At 42.0% G+C, this 17,977-nt stretch overlaps 1 protein-coding gene across 1 annotated transcript in view; it reads right to left on the bottom strand.

Annotated features, from left to right (window-relative positions):
* The window catches only part of PLCG2 (phospholipase C gamma 2), a 171,275-nt gene that overhangs the window by 2,214 nt on the left and 151,084 nt on the right, over positions 1-17,977 (bottom strand). The gene's annotated exons all lie outside the window — the stretch shown is intronic.

Genomic DNA, 17,977 nt, shown 5'->3' with positions numbered 1-17,977 from the left:
GCTAAAGCATATAATAATAATTACTTACCAAGTACTTTATGCCAGATTTTCGCTAAGTTTGGCAGAATAAATCTTTATAAAACAACTTACTATAGTTAAATCTATCTTTTTATTTATACTTTGGTTGCTCTGCTACCGCCCACCATGAAAGCTGGAACGCCCACTAGTGGGTGGTAGGGACCAGGTTGGCTACCACTGATTTAAGATCTAGTAAAGGACCTTATTAAAAGGTAAGGTAATATTACAACATGGATGAACCTTGAAAACATTATGCCAAGGGGAAGAAACCAGTTCCAGAAGACCACAAACCATGATTCCATTTATATGAAATACCTAGAACAGGCAAATTCACAGACAAAGTAGATTAGTGGTTGCCTGGGTTGGGGATGGAGTGAGTGGAGACAACTAATGAGCAGGAGTTCCTTTTGGGGGTGATGAAAGTGTTCTAAAATTGATCATGGGGATGGCAGAACAGCTCTGTGAGTATACTAAAAACCACTGAATTACACACTTTAAATGGGTGAATTGTATAGTATATGAATTATATCTCAATAAGGTTGTACCCCCTCCCCACAAAAAGCCAAGGTAACACAGGCTATGCCCCCAGAGATGGGCAAGTGTCTTGATTCCAGCTAGTAATGATGTCTTGCTCTTCACCACCACCACCTCCAGGCACATGACCCAAACCAGGGCAATCAGAAGCATCCATGGGACTTTGGCTGGTGCTCTTGGTAAAAAGATAGTTTCTTTTCTTGAGGCTCGGCCAACAGAGTGATGAATGTTTCCAATTGCCAGTGGCCCCTTTTTATCATAGAGAGAAAGTTGGGAATGAAGCCAAAAGAGGGAGACAGAGCCACTGGGAGCACCTGGGCGCAGCCATGACTGCACTAAGCACTACCCCTAAACCGCACAGTTGTCTGAGCCAAAGTACAGTGTGTCTGTAAAGTCATGGTGCACTTCTGACCGGTCACAGGAAAGCAACAGAAGATGATAGAAATGTGAAATCTGCACCAAATAAAAGGAAAACTCTCCTAGTTTCATACCTATTCAGTGCAGTTCGATGTGGGCTCACGCACAGACTTTTTAGGGCTCCTTAGGTAGCTATCCCGTATAGCCTCTACAGACTCGTCACTGACTGATGGCCTACCAGAATGGGGTTTCTCCACCAAACTGCCGGTTTCCTTCAACTGCTTATCCTACTGAGTAATGTTATTCCTATGTGGTGGCACTTCGTTATAAACGCGCCGATATTCACGTTGCACTTTGGTCACGGATTCGAATTTAGCAAGCCACAGAACACACTGAACTTTCCTCTGTACTGTCCACATCTCGACTGGCATGGCCGTGGGCTGCTCCACTGTATACAGGGTGTTACATCATCATCTGCGCATGCGCACATGCTGCCACATCATCCTACAGAAACTGGGAGGGTTTTCCTTTTATTTGGTGCAGATTTCACATTTCTATCATCTTTTGTTGCTTTCCTGTGACCGGTCAAAAGTGCACCATGACTTTACGGACACACTGTATTCCCTCTATTATGCTAAGAGAAAAACTTATCAGGATAAGGAGCTTGGGTTTCAGCACAGGAAGGGGAGAATGTTTTTAAGATTGCTGACTATAAGGTATTATTAAAGTATACTCAGCAAACATTTTAAGGTCAATTTTAAAAAAAAATTTAAAAGGGGGTAGTCATATCCTGGAACTCCTACGGGTCTACCATATCATGCTTCTTACTTAAAAAAAAAAAAAAAATTACATTTCTTTTGAATGCTGATGAACAGGAGACACCAAATCTTTTTCGCCTACAAACTACTACCTTCTTTATTAGATCCAGCTAATAACACTTTTGTCTTTTTCCAAATAGCTCCAGATATATGGAAAAGATTTATATAGGCGGATGGGGATCCTCAAAACCCTCAGCAAGATCTTCTGAGCATGGCTTTTAAGATACCTAGAGGCAGAAAAAACCCAATAGAGATCAGGTGAACTACCAGCTTTTAGGATACACCCTTAAAGGCTCCAACGCCCCAAAGGGGTCTCATAGGATGCCATCTGGGTCCTGTTTCAATAGTGGAAAGGAAGGTCATTGAGCTAAAGCCTGCCAGACTGACATGCCTCTGCTGTGAGGAAACAGGGACACTGGAAGGTAGGCTTCCCCCTCGCTCCTCTAAGGGAGGGTTCAGTCTCTTCCAGCCCTGCTCCAGCCACCTATGACCTAACCTTGCCCAGAAAGCTGGGGTTAGCCACTGAAGGCTGAAGGTGCCCAGGGCCGTCGGCCCCATCTACAACACTGTGGACGAGCCTAGGGTATTTCTTCCAAGAAGCAGGTAAACTGATCTCATTTGCACAAGGGCCACTTAACTATGTTTTGCCTGAATAGTCAGGTTTTTTATTCTTCCCTCAAAGATCTCTGTTGTGAGTGTTGATAGTCCTATTTTCTGCTGCTTTGCTTAATATATAGTGTTTCCTTTATCCCTCCTACCTCAATGCCCCACTCATATTTCAGGCTGGGACCTACTCCTAATTTAGAGCTCTCTTTCCCCCTTTTGCCAACTTCTATTATGAATCTACCTTTGCCACCCAGCTTAGTGTATCCCAAGGTTCTCTTTACCATGCCACAGTCGCAGAGCTCCAGGGAAAAGCAACCTGGTCTTATCTCTCCAGGCAAAGGAGAACAGAAACTCCATATCCACGCATGCTGCAAATGGCTTTTCCAGTCTACCTGAATCATTACCAGCTAGAAGCAGCGGTCATTGGGACTTGGACATGAGCTGCAAAGTATAGAATAGTGACAACAATTCCAGTGCCATGAGGACTTTTCCTGGATGTGGACTTTTCCTGGACTCCTGCTCCCTGTGACAGCTCCTAACAGACTGAACTGTGGTTGGGTTGCATTTTTCAGGAATTTGACATGGTGATGGGGCCAACTTGGACTTGGTGAACATGTTAAGGACACTACTGTTTTATGGATTCTTGCTGTATTGGCCAAGAGTTTGCTTAGAGGCTTTTAATCACTGTAAAAAAAAAATAGAAGACTGGATAAAGAAGATGGGGGACATATACACCATGGTATACTATTCAGCTAGAAGAAATGATGACATCGGATCACTTACAGCAGAATGGTGGAATCTTGATAACATTATGCGGAGTGAAATAAGTGAATCAGAAAAAAACAAGAACTGCAGGATTCCATACATTGGTGGGACATAAAAATGAGACTAAGAGACATGGACAGGCGTGGGGAGGTTACGGGGGGTGGGGGGAGGGGAGGAGGGAGAGGGGGAGGGGGAGGGGTACAAAGAAAACTGGATAGAGGGTGACGGAGGACAATCTCTCTTTGGGTGATGGGTATGCAACAGAACTAAGTGACAAGATAACCTGGAGATGTTTTTTTTTTAATATATGTACCCTGATTTATTGATGTCACCCCATTAAAATAAAAATTTATTTATAAAAAAAAAAAAGATTGCTGACTATAATTGTGTAAAGAATGGCTGCTCAGGAGGCCAGTCTGTTGGCTGCTACCACTGATGGGAGAGTTCAGTGAGAGACTCCAGTGTTATAAAATCGTGTATCAAAGTGTACAAATGAACTTTTGTCATTTATCTTTACAAAAATGGAGTTAGACCACATCTTGCTGAGCAAATTTTTTTTCCACCTTAATGACTTAAACCATCACGGACAGTTACGGGTAGTAACAGGTAGAACTCTGACTGGAGAGTCTGGACAGCCATGGTGAAGGTTATTCTGGCCACTCGCAAAGGTGCAAAGGAGTAAAAAGACAATTTTCTTTGCACAAGGGGTGGAGGTAAAATTGACAGTCCTTGGTGACTGATTCATGTATTGAGGGAGGCATTGGGAAGAGTCAGTAATGACTTTGCTTAAATGTAGACCCTTTCTCAAGGAGACCAGGCTTCCTCCCTATTAAGAATAAAGCAAAGTTGGCCCTGGCTGGTAGGCTCAGTGATAGAGCATAGGCCCAACGTGTAGATGTCCTGGGTTTGATTCCTGGTTAGGACACACAGGAGAAGTGCCCACCTGCTTCTCTCTCTCTTCTCCTCCTGCAGCCATGGCTCAATTGGAGCAAGTTGGCCCTGGGCACTGAGGATGGCTCCATGGCCTCTGCCTTGGGCACTAAGAAGAGCTTGGTTGCTAAGCAACAAAGCAATGCCTCAGATGGGCAGAGCATCACCCCCTAGTGGGCTTGCCGGGTGGATCCTGGTCGGGGTGCATGCAGGAGTCTGTCTCTGCCTTCCCTCCTCTCACTAAAAAAATAATAATAATAATAAATAAAAGAACAAAGCAAAGCAAAACAAACACCCCATTTAAGTATTAACCCTGTACTACAAATGGTCTCTTTTCTCCACCTGGATGAAAGCAACTTCTGATGCTTTCATTTACGTAATGATTATTGGTTGTTTAGGTTAAGTTCAAAGTCTACCTTTATTACTAATGCTTCTATAACTAAAGCCCTTTGTCTCTTTTTCTGAAGCCCAAAGCTTATATATGTTATGAATGCCTTAGTATTCCACATATATAAAAACATATAAAAATACATATATAGCACAGCAGGGCCTTGAATAATGTTGTTTCATTCAACATTCTTTTGTTATCATGGCGATGAGAAAAAAAAGTCAATTCCAGCCACGGCTACTGTCTGTGTGGAGTGTGCACGGTCTCCCCATGTCTGTGTGGGTTTCTCCGGGCACTCTAGTTTCCTCCCACACCCCAAAGAAGTGCACGTGAGATGAACCGGCGTGTCTACGTTGTTCCTGGCTGAGGGAGTATGGTGTGGCTGTGAGTGGGCCCTGAGCTGGAAGGGCGTCCTGTCCAGCTGCTGGGACAGGCTCAGGCCACCCGTGACCCTGAAGTGGAATAAGAGGACTGGGAAAGAGTTATATTACTTGATTTTATTAATTTTTCTCAACTGTACGTCTAGCTCACATTTACTTCAATGTTCAACATTAGTAGTGTTTTAGGGGTCATTATTTAGAAGTTTGGTGATGTTTTTGTGACCAGAAATATTCTGTAGGAACTTAACTCTTGTTTTATCAATTAGCCTGTGATAAAATTGGTTTTGTTATAGTTTTGTTTAATGTTGCAGTTTCCAAGAACCTATTAATGACGTTAAGTGAGAATTTACTCTACCTAGTTTAACGAATAACTAAAGCAAACAGCTATGAAGCCTCCACCAAGTCAAGAAATAGAGCACTGTCCACTCTAAGCTCCCCTCCCAATCAAGACACCCTCCCTTCCTCTCAGGATTTTGAAACAATTATTACCCAGTTTTCTTTTAAGTCTGAGTTTTCACACAAAAAGTACCGTATTTTTTGCTCCTTAAGACGCACCTGACCATAAGACACACCTAAGGTTTTAAGGAGAAAAATAAGAAAAAATAATATTCTGAACCAAATGGTGTGTTAAAATGTTTAATAAAATACTGTATTTTTTGCTCCATAAGACACATGGGCTTTTTCACCTCCACTTTGTGGGGGGGGGTGGGAGTGTGTCTTATGGAGCAAAAAATACGGTAGTTTTTTTTTTTTTCCTAGTCTTTAGTTATTTGTTTTCTAATATATTTTACTGATTTCTTTGCTCATCATGCTTTTTACATTATAGTCTCTCTTGCTTAAGAGTGTTCTGGTTGTTCTTTTAACAAAGGTATATTAGTACTAAATTATCTGCCCTTGTATGTCTGAAAATAACTTTCTTTTGCCCTCACTCTTTAACGGTAATTATTGGGATACAGAATGTCTAGACTTATAGCTTGTGTCTTAAACAATTCTGAAGATACTCCCATAGTCTTTAGGCTGCTATTGCGGTAGGTGGGAGTGTAACTGCCATTGATCAATCCTCTGTAGGTAATCTGTCTTTTCTCTTTTTATTCTTAAATACTTTTCTTTCTCTTGGTTCTGCCAATTCAGCTCAATATACTGTGTCTACACATGGATCTGTGTTTCTTTAGAGTAGACTACTGTGTGTATAGTTGCAGTACTCGTGTCTCTTCAGGGCTGGAAAATTCTCAGTCATCAACATCTCAAATAGTTTATGTTGAAGTTTCTCCTCCTACCATCCATCTTTTTTTATTTTTTTAACTTTTTTTTTCTTTTTCTTTTTCTTTTTCTTTTTTACAGAGAGAAAGAGAGTCAGAGAGAGGGATAGACAGGGACAGAAAGACAGGAATGAAGAGATGAGAAGCATCAATCATTAGTTTTTCGTTGCACGTTGCAACACCTTAGCTGTTCATTGATTGCTTTCTTATATGTGCCTTGACTGTGTGCCTTCAGCAAACCGAGTAACCCTGTGCTCGAGCCAGTGACCTAGAGCTCAAGCTGGTGAGCTTTTGCTCAAACCAGATGAGCTGGGCTCAAGCTGGTGACCTCAGGGTCTCGAACCTGGGTCTTCCCCATCCCAGTTCGACGCTCTATCCACTGCGCCACTGCCTGGTCAGACCATCCATTTTTTTAAACTCTTATTTTTCATATTTGTATCTTGTCTTGCTGTGTTCAAAGCAAATTCTCCAAAACAATCTTCACATTTACTAATTCTTTCCTGAATTATATCCTTCCTGGAATTCCCCACATACTAAGCTTTAAAGCAATTTTTTTCATAATTTTTCAAATTTTATTTCCAGGATTTCTAATTGGACCTTTCATTCCCACATGTTCTTGATTAATAGTAAGAAGGGTTATTCTTTTAAAATACTACTCATTGCGTTCCCTCTGGAAAAATAAAACTTTATTTCAAAGGTGTTTTCAGATTCACTGGAGTGAATTCTGTTGCTTTTACATTTGTTAACTATAGGGGCACTGTTTTCTTTGAGTGCTGTAAAATTTTAACGTGCAAGCTCATCTTGGATGGGAAGGTGGATTCTTTGGATCTGTAGGTTAGTATCTATCTGGTTTTCTGAATGTTGTAAATGGGAGAGGAGGTCTCCCAATGGCAGGGTCAGCTCAGTGTGTGGGTGGTGGCCTGGGACTCTGGGTGCTCAGAAATATTATAGATCACAGCCTGTACCCCGGATGCAGGGCTGGGTCCCAGTTCTTTAAGCAAGCAGCTGACCATGGTCTGAGTCCTGGACACTTGCCAAATCTTTTTCTGGAAAGCGTTTCAGAAAAGCAAAGCCCACCTTGCCCTGAATCTTCTATCTGTACACAGCCTCAGTGCCCACTGCATTCACCACAGCAATGAAATAAATGAATTAAGTATATCCAAACACAGCCTGACCAGGCAGTGGCGCAGTGGATAGAGCATCAGACTGGGATATAGAGGACCCAGGGTCGAGACCCCGAGGTCACCAGCTTGAGCGCGGGCTCATCTAGTGTGAGCAAAGCTCACCAGCTTGGACCCAAGGTCACTGGCTCCAGCAAGGGGTTACTCAGTCTGCTGAAGGCCCGTGGTTATGAGAGGGCAATCAATGAACAACTATGGTGTCACAATGAAAAATTGATGATTGATGCTTCTCATCTCTCTCCGTTCCTGTCCGTCTGTCCCTATCTATCCCTCTCTCTGACTCTGTAAAAAAAAATAAAATAAAATAAGAAAATGAATAGAAGTTTAAGGAAAGCAGACTGAACCAGTACAGAGAAACATGGAAATGATTGAATTAGATAACCAAAATATAAAAATGTAGAATAAGTGCAAGAGCTGGGTTGTTTTCTGAGAAAAACACAAACAGAATCAAGAATATAGATAATCCAGTCTCTAACCTAGAAATGCATGAAAGCCCAAGTAAGACATAAGCATAGGTCTACACTACAGATAAAAGGGAATGGACAGAGCCAGGGCAGGTGCAGAGGATAAAGTGTTGAAATACAATGCTGAGATCACCGGTTTGAAACCCTGGGCTTGTACAACAAACAATCAAAGAGCAACTAATCAATGAGAAGCAACTAGGAGTTGATACTTCTTGAGCCTAGCCCCCTCCTCTCTCTGTAAAATCAATAAGTAAAATCTTAAAAAGAAATGAAAGGGACCTGTAAAATCAATAAAAACCAAGATGATAATGGAAAGAATGAATATATGTATTCATATTTACTTACTATAAGGCTCTATCTCCAATATATATAATAGATATATATGTATTTCCTATTATAGAAAATTATCCCATGAGAAAAAAATTGAAGAGACTAATTTTATTCCAGAACAAAATGAAAAAAATTTATAACCAGGCCCCGAATTTCACAAACACTATCTTTTTATTTGTTTGTTTATTCAGTGAGAGGAGGGGAGGCAGAGACAGACTCCCATATGCGTCCCGACCAGTATCCACCCAGCAAGCCCACTAGCGGGCTATGCTCTGCCCATCTGAGGCATTGCTCTATTACTTAGCAACTGAGCTCTTCTTAGTGCTTGAGGAGGAGGCCATGGAGCCATCCTCAGTGCCCAGGGCCAACTCGCTCCAATTGAGCCATGGCTGCAGGAGGGGAAGAGAGAGAGAAGAAAGAAGCTAGAAGGGAAGGGGTGGAGAAGCAGATGGGCACTTCTGTGTGCCTTAACTGGGAATCAAACCTGGGACATCCACACTCCAGGCCAATGCTCTATCACTGAGCCAACCGGCCAGGGCCACACAAACAGTATCTTTAAGATCTAGTCCATGTAGGTAGCAGTGAACTCCAGTTCTAATTAAAATGTGCCATAGCCCTGAGAAAGAAAGTCTCCAAGTAATTTTAATGAAGCCAGTATAACAAAACCTGACCAAAAACTACAGACTGAACACTCAGCGAAACGAGTGCAAAAACCCTAAATAAAATATTAATGAATATATTATAGAAGCACATTAAACAATACAATCCGATATTTCGCTGGGGAATTATTTTTTCTGCTCTCTTATGATGACTGTTTCATACTCCTGGCTCTCCCCAAACCTCCCCAACCTCAGCTGATGGCCTTGCTTCCTGTATCGCATAGAACAGTGGTCCCCAACCCCCGGGCCGCGGACCGGTACTGATCCGTGGGCCATTTGGTACCGGTCCACAGAGAAAGAATAACTTATATTATTTCTGTTTTATTTATATTTAAGTCTGAACGATGTTTTATTTTTTTAAAAATGACCAGATTCCCTCTGCTACATCCGTCTAAGTCTCACTCTTGACGCTTGTCTCGGTCACGTGATACATTTATCCGTCCCACCCTAAAGGCCGGTCCGTGAAAATATTTTCTGACATTAAACTGGTCCGTGGCCCAATAAAGGTTGGGGACCACTGGCATAGAACATAGAAGAAATTACATGGGAAATCTGCCTCTCCCAGGAACCCAGTACCAAAGCCCCCTGGGGTCCCATCTCCTTTCCTACTCTGTTCTTCATTCCTGTGCGTACCCTCCCTTCCTTACTAACTCATCCCCATTAGCAGCATGCCAATACACCTTAGAAAGCTCTCCTTTTATCCCACACCCCCTCCAGCTACTGACCCAGCTCTTGTCACCTTCATAGCAAATGTCCTTGAATAACTCAGATGCTCCCCATCAATGTGTCATCTACTCCCACTCGCAGTCTCCATTTTAATTTCAGTTTTTAAGGCTTAGGTGTGCACAGAGTTGAAAGATTCAAGAAGTACCAGAGGGGTTATTACCAAAACCCCAGCTATCTCTTTGTTCACCATCCCCCACCCCTCATTGCCCCTGCTCCCCCCAACTGATAGTTGTTTCTTTTGATTACTGACAGTTCTAAAAAAAATGTTTATGCTACATATTCTTGGTTTTTCAGTTTTTAGGTATTATCTTCAGAGAAAGATTTGGTTATTTCCCCCACATACCCTCTTATCTTCCCTCATGGAGATACGTCCATTTGGGGTTAAATCAATTTATGTTTACATTTTGATTTCAGTGTTATTCCCACTTGTATCTTCTGTACCCCTTGTTTTAAATAGATGTATATACATATTTAATATATAATATATAAATGGAGAACATATCTGACAATAAATTGTACTTGGCCTGTACCAAAATCATCCCGGAGTTCTATACCTTGAGTTTTTTCAGTTCTTATCCCCACCTGATGGTTTTTCCTTCAGTATTTTATGATGAAATTTTAAACTTACAAAAAAGTTTCAACAGAATAATGAGTTCTCACAGACGCGACACCGACAAGGTGCCCCAGGGTGAACGTCCTGCACAACCAGAGTACAATGACCCAAACCAAGAAATCAACACTGGCACAACACCATTCAGTAAACTACAGATTTTATCTGGTTCTCACTGGTTCTTCTACCCGTGTCCTTTTCTGCTCCTATACCTAGTCCAGGACCCCACGCTGCATTTCGTTCCCATGTCTCCTTGGAGTCCCCCTATCTGTGGCATTTCCTGCGTCTTCTCCTCTGTTATGACCTTGACGCTTTCGTCGAGTGCCGGTCAGTGATTTTGTATACTGTCCCACGATTTGGGTTTGCCGGCTGTATTCTCAGAATTTGTTTGAGGTTCTGCACTTTCGGCAAGAAAGGCACAGAGGTGCTGTACCCTGCTCAGGAGGTACGGCTTATCGCTGGCAGTAATGTTGATCATTTGGCTAAGATGATGTGTACCGGGTTAATCCCCTAGAAAGCTATTTTTCTCTTTCCAATGAATTAAATTTCTTAAAGAAAGTCACTCTGAGACTATACAAATATCCTGTTACTCCTCAAACTTTAGCTCACTAATTTTAGCATCCGCTGGTAGATCTTACCTGTAGCAATCACTTATGCTGGTGTTCCGTTAGTGCTTTTTTTATGTCTCTCATTTGTTTTACATTTATTTATTGGGATTCTTCTGTAAGAAAGAGGTATCCCTTCTCTCTCATTTAATTATTAAATATTCCCATGTCCATGAGTGAGTAGTTTTATTTGATGGGTTATATAACCCAATATCATTATTTTGTTGCACAAATCGTTCCGACTTCGGCCATCGGGAACTCTTTCAGGGTGGTGGTCATACCCTTCGGCGTGTCCCCCCTCCTTTTCCAGCCCTTCTTTACTTACTGGGACTTCAAGATAATCCAGACTCATTCTATCTTTCACCTGTCTCAACTCTGGAATCAACCACTTATTTACAGAGCTCTGATTACTTTTAGTGGAGAATGATAGTTAGCAAAATCTAGGTGTGTAGGTGTGACCATTGCTCCTGGGGTGTCACTGGCTCTAGGCCCTCTCAGCCAGCAGAGCCAGAGTATGTATGTATGCACAGTAACTGATGCAAACACACATTTGCTTCTGTATGTCTCTGTTTTTTTTTAAACTTAATTTATACTGATACCTAATTCCAATCAAACATTACTTTTTTTTTTTTTTTTTTGTATTTTTCTGAAGTTGGAAACGGGGAGGCAGTCAGACAGACTCCCGCATGCGCCCAACCGGGATCCACCTGGCACGCCCACCAGGGGGCGATGCTCCGCCCATCTGGGGTGCAGCTCTGTCGCAGCCAGAGCCATTCTAGCGCCTGAGGCAGAGGCCATAGAGCCATCCTCAGCGCCTGAGCCAACTTTGCTCCAATGGAGCCTTGGCTGCGGGAGGGGAAGAGAGAGACAGAGAGGAAGGAGAGGGAGAGGGGTGGAGAAGCAGATGGGCGCCTCTCCTGTGTGCCCTGGCCAGGACTCAAACCCGGGACTCCTGCATGCCAGGCTGATGCTCTATCACTGAGCCAATGGGCCAGGGCCTCAAACATTACTTTTTGAAGGGTTGGTATATATTTCTACTTGTTCAGGTGTTGCTATATAAGCCCTGCATCTTTCTTATTTAAATTTTTCCTGTGTTGTTATAGTTTTTCTCAATATTATAAATGAGATTTCTCATCTGCCCCCGCCTCCCATCCCATATTTCCAATTGTTATTCCTAGAATACAGTAGTTAGGCTTAATAAATATAAGACAAGCAATAATCAGTCTCCTTAAAATTAGTCTCTGTATTTGCAAATATATAATCATAATTGCTGAATAGAGTTTTACCTTCTCATCACAATTTGTACTGATTATTTCATTTAACTGGATACATTTGTGGCATCTAGTAGTTCATGCTTTTTCTCACTAAATGTGTTGCTAATTGTGCCGGCATTAAACTAGAAGAACAATATATTACAACCAAGTAGTTTATTATAATAATGTGAGGATCAGAATAAACTACTTGGTTGTTATATATTGTTCTAGTAAATAGCTGGAAATGACTTGCTCATTTTTTCTTTTTTTTTTTAGAATTTTAACATCTGTATTCATAAGTGGCACTGGCCTATGATGCCACTTATGAATGCAGTATGAGGGGGAGGAGAGACAGCATACTATCTTTTTCCAATTTTGATATGAAAGTTATATAGCTTCAAGACATTAACTGGAGCATTGCCATTTTTCTATTGAAGTCAATGGATTAAACTTGGAATTATGTTCTTTGAATCTGAGTAGAACACAGCTATAAAACCATCTAGATCTGACACCCATTTTATCTGATAGGTGTTTTATGACCCTTCAAATGTTTCCTGTAGGACTTCGTAAGTTTTATACTGCTTCTTGAAACAATTTTAGCTCATTTACATGTTTCAAGGCAGTCACCCATTTGCCCTCATTTTTCAAACTTATTTATCATCTCATTATTTGGAGTTCAGGCCTCTTTTCAATTTTGACTCTTGTATGTTTTTGCTTTTACCTTGTTCCTTGATTATGCAGGCAAAGAGTTTATTTAATTGGTCTTTTCAGTGAATCAGCCATTCTTTTTCTTCTATTCTCTTTGTTTTATGTTTCATTCAGTTGGCTTTTATCTCTATTTTGTTCCTACTAGTTTGAGTATTTATAAAATTTTTAAGGTGGATGCTTCGTGCTTTAAAGCAAGATGTTTTAAGTCTAGTTTCCGAGGCTGAAATGGACAAGTCTGATGTTAGATTTGACTTTCTTTGTAGATAATTTAGTTTGTTGAGAAGTTCAGGGTTTTTTAAATTTATCTGTGGAATTCAAAACTTTTACTAAAATTCACCTGAGTGGGTGGGTGGGTTTTCCATTCATCCCTTTGGGAATGAAGTGAGCCTCTCAGGCAGCAAACTGGAGAAAATCCCCTCCGTTAACTGTTTCGTGATTAGCTCCTCAGCTATCTGTTCTGCTCTGTCCTTTGGAACACGTTTGCATGTTAGGTCGTTTGCGTCTGTCCTCTGAGCTTACCCTTTCCTTTGTGACTCCCATCTCCTGGTGCTGGCACTCTCGCTTGTGAAACATCTCTTTCACGTTATCTTTCAACTCACTAATGGGAATGTCTTCATTCATGTGCTGAATCTTTAAGTTCAAGAAATCAGCTTTTTGTTTCATATTCCAGAGTCTCTTTCAGCTCTCTCCTTGGAAATCCTTGAGAGCTCTTTCGGCTGACGAGATAAGAGTCTCATTGGATGTTTCCAACGTCTCGACTTCACCTGTCAGCCACCAGTACCAGGCATCCAGTTTTATGACTCTGTGCCATTTCTTTTCCTCACCACGTGCTCATAGTTTTGTCTGTCCAGTCGTCATGTCAACTTGTTGGGTCTTAGTGCCGGCAGGGCAGTTTCTGCTCTTAGAGATGGACACTGGGAAAAACTGGCAAACTTTTACTGTTTATGTACAAGGAGGATCTTTCTCTGTGCCCTCTGGGTTTCCCTAACTGTAAGGAAGTCTTCCCCAACCTAAAAATTCAGGACCAGCTCAGCTCCAGAGTGCACCTCCCCTTCCCTGTCCTCTAGGACTCCGGAATGCACACTGTAGCCTCTCTGCAGGGGACTCCCACGCGTCTTGTGACTGAGCGCTCACTGGGAACCATAGCATCCTGGTCTTTCCACTAGGTCACTCGGCCCCTTGCATCTCAGCTCCCACCCAGTGCAAAGCTAACACCGTTCACCCCAGGACCAGCACCCTCTCTCATCTTTTTTTTAATTTTCTTATTTATTTTTTTTGAATTATTTTTATTTATTCATTTTAGAGAAGAGAGACGGAGAGAGAAACAGAGACAGAGACAGAGAGAGAAGGGGGAGGAGCAGCAAGCATCAACTCCCATACGTGCCTTGACTGGGCAAGCCCAGGGTTTTGAACCGGCGACCTCAGTGTTCCAGGTCGACACTTTATCCACTGCGCCACCACAGGTCAGGCCAGCACCCTCTCAAACACACCCTCCAGGTACTGCCAGCCTGCTCCTCGATGATGATTAGAATAGAATATTCAGGTTTCCATACTTTGTCCTGTCCCGTGTTTCTGAATCTTCCAAGTGTAGACCAGTTGTGTGGAGGCCCTTTTCAATGAACGGCAAGACTGGGTATAGTACATCAACTGAAAAGAATCTATTTACTTTCAGAGAACAATTCAACAAGTATCTAAAAATATATGGTCTATTATTCCATTACTAAAAATCTAGCCTCAGGAAATATTTTTAATCAAAAAATGTTATATAAAGACTTTAATTATTTATAAAGAAAAAAAAACTACAAACAGCCTAACTGTCCATCCGTGAGAGAATGGCTGAATGAATTAAGGATCAATGGCTTGGAAAATCATACAGTGACATAGAAAAAATGCTTACTGTCGTCTGTGAAGTGGATAAAGGGTGAGCATTCATATGTACTAGAAGGCTCTATGAATATATCGTATGCAAAAAATTACCAGGCAAAGGAAATATACCAAAATGCTGTCCGTGCTTATATACAGGTTATTTGTGGGAATTTTTTCAAATCCCTCCTTCCTTTCTTTTCCTGCTTCAAATTAAATACAGTAGGTAATAAAAGATACTAAAAATACTCTTTGTAAACCGCACAGACAGCGGAGTCAAGGACTGAGAATTGATAAAGTAATTTGTGACGTGTAAATAAATGGCTTCTTCAGAAAGGGCCTAAAGTGCTTATTGACAGTGTTCTGGGGTTTTAAACTCTATCTCAGCAAATGTTTTATGAGTAAACTCCATCTCGGCCCTCACTGGATCAATCATTTGCTCAGATAAATCTCTCGTGAAGCTGTTTACCAGGGTCTCTCCCTGCATCACGGAGGATGCGGTGATAAATAAGGGAAGGTTTGACCTTGGGCAACAAGAAAGCCCAGGTCTATGGAACACAGCCCTGCTCGGCTTCCCAGAAACTCCTTATCGCAGCGTGGGGCAGAGACACCAGCGGCACCTGTGGCTTAGAACCAGGTGACAGATGTGGAATTTCATAAAAGCTCGGAAACCAGCAGCTAGAATGGAATTTGCACATACTCGGATGACTTCGCCTCCAGAATTCCTTCACAGAGAAGCACCGTGAGAGTCATGGGTCTGCCTGGAATCAACACCACGCCCCCGCCCCTCCGCCACTCTCCGCTGGCATCCCCAACGGCTCCCAGGAAGTCAAGTCTGCATAAACACACTTTCTTTTAAATATAGTAACTTTCTCTGATGCCAGTGGTGCCTAATTGTTTGTTATTTATAATGTTTCTGAGTTGGTCACAACAGCTTTACACAGCAGTGTCTAGAGGAATGCTGTCTGGCCGCCACCTGAGACCACTTTTACCACTTCATTTCCCATGAAATGTCTGCAAAGGGGTTTTATGCACAGGGAGAGGAAGTATTGGTTCCTCCCCTACTTATTCCAGGCTTGTGCTGAAAGCCCCGGTGTTACAGTTTTACCATCCTGCTCAGTGAATTGATCCCACCAATTCCACAACTGGGAACTGATCCTAAGGAATTAATTCAGAATTATAGGAGGAAAAGAATAACCACATGAAGGTGTTCATGGGGACCGTATCCAGAAATGGATTCCATCTAAAGCATCCCAATTTAGGGGAATGCTTAATCTATGGTTCATCAGCTTGATGGAGAAATCTGTCCATCATTAAATACTAATCAACATTAGGTAATAGGAGGGAAAGTGCTTATAACCGTGCTTTAAAGCAGTGGTTCTTGACCGAGGATGACTTTTGCCACCCAGGGGACAGTTGGCAATGGAGGGAGTTTTGGTTGTTATTCAAGGGGAGGGGGGTTGCTGGCATTTGGTGGGTTGAGGGCAGGGATGCTGCTAAACATCTTACAATGCATTGGTCAGCTCCCTCCGCAAAGGATGATCTGGCCCCAAATGTCAGTAGTGCCAAAAACACTGCTTTAAAGAAAAAATTATATATGTATATACAGGAATTTGTATTATTATCATTATTACACTTTTATAGAAATGTACTGGCCTGGATGTGAAGAGAGAAAATAGACCAAATGCTAGCTTTATCTACTCATCCGTTTCCCCAAATGATAAGACTATACTTTCCATACAATCTGGGCTATTTGTAGGGTTTTACTTAATTTTATTATTACTATTATTTTTAATGAGAGACAGAGGGACAGACAGGAAGGAAGAGAAATAAGCATCAACTCATAGTTGCGGTACCTTAGTTGTTCAGTGACTGCTTCCTCTTATCTGCCTTGACTGAGGGGCTCCAGCAGAGCCAGTGACCCCTTGCTCAAGCCAGCGGACTTTGGGCTCAAGCCAGCAACCATAGGATCATGTTTCTGATCCCACACTCAAGCCGGTGACCCCACACTCGAACCAGTGACCTCGGGGTTTCAAACCTGGGTTCTCAGCATCCCAGGCTGACACTCTATCCACTGCACCACTGTCTGGTCATTGGTGTTTTAAATAATTTATACAAAAGAATATCTCTAGCTTAAGTCTTTTAATGAACTTCTTAAAGACTGCAGATAGTCTTATTAATGATAAACTGACACATGCATAATTTATTCTAAAAGGGGAGAAATTTAAGACGAGCTCCTTCTCAACAAGGACCCACTGGCTGATTCAGTCGCTTGGTAAAGGGAGGAATGTATACAAACTTTCCTGACTGAGCTCTTCTATCATGGGAAGAATCATGAAAGGTGATTTTTTTTGGATCTATAACTCACGGTTCAAGTGAAAGCTATAATTTTAATGTAAACACTACATTTATTTTGACAAGAGTCTAAAGCACAACCATTTAAAAATTGTTTCAAAATAGAAAACTTTCCATCGTCCACCCCCTTACCCCTTTGAGACAAAATTTCACCACCATGAGCTTATTTTTTTATCAACAAAAAGGGATGCCTTTGGCTGCCACTGAGGTTCTAGGGCCCCCAACTAGTGTGCCTTTTAAGTCTCAGCTTCCTGCTTTTAACTGCTTTCTGTGTTATTTTCTGCATCCTCTTTCATCTCGATGCTTCTGAAATGCTTTGGAGTGTAAAACGATCACGGCTGCAAAAACTAAACGTAAGGGAAAACAGCTATGCAGAAAAGCCTAATGTTCTGTCCTCTGAATCGAGTTCATTAATTTTTACTGCATGGACTATGGCTATTAAAAGTAATCCCCACCCCTGCCATCCTCCTTCCCCGTTTCATAGTTCTCAGCTAGAACTGGAACTAGAATTTCATTCCAGAAATTCCCAACTAAGCAACTTCCAGATCACTGTGTAGTTTTTACACCTAAAGAATAACAGTACAGGCTGCGACTTCTCCAGCTGGAGAAGAACAACCAGACCGAAAAAAAACAAGATGTGTATCCAGGGGCACTGACCAAGCCCACAGCAGCCTGATGGCGTCCAGAACCATGGTCTTTCTAGGTTATCCCAAGAGAACTGGACTGACCACAGAAATCCCTCTGCCCATTAAAGGGGCCTGAAAGATCTTGGGAGACTGTACTGGCCACAGATGAGGCCTTGTAAAAACATACGTCAAGTAGATTTCATTCTGTGGGAGAGGCCATCAAGAAGATTCCAAAGCTCCAGAATCACAGTAAAGTACAGTATCTACATCTTCCCCATCAACCCCGAGAACTAAACTACCCGCAGCTTGGAGCTGTATTCTCAGCAACCTATCTCAACCTCTTGCATAATTCAAGGAAACCAAGCCCTTTTTGCTCAATCTACCCTAACTGGTTAATAAAAGGAAGGATTAAATATCTTCAAAGTCTTGGCAAAACAAAAGGACCAGGACCGATAAGGCAGGCTTCTCCCACAAAAGGAGTGCCACTCCCTGTGGGAAGCTGTGGTCTATGAATTTCCCTCCCCATGACAAGGCCTTGATGG

The sequence above is a fragment of the Saccopteryx leptura genome, chromosome 9 (genome assembly GCF_036850995.1).
Source record: "Saccopteryx leptura isolate mSacLep1 chromosome 9, mSacLep1_pri_phased_curated, whole genome shotgun sequence".
NCBI lineage: Eukaryota > Metazoa > Chordata > Mammalia > Chiroptera > Emballonuridae > Saccopteryx > Saccopteryx leptura.
Note: the sequence above shows the minus strand (reverse complement) of the source record. Positions and strands in the feature narration are given on the sequence as shown.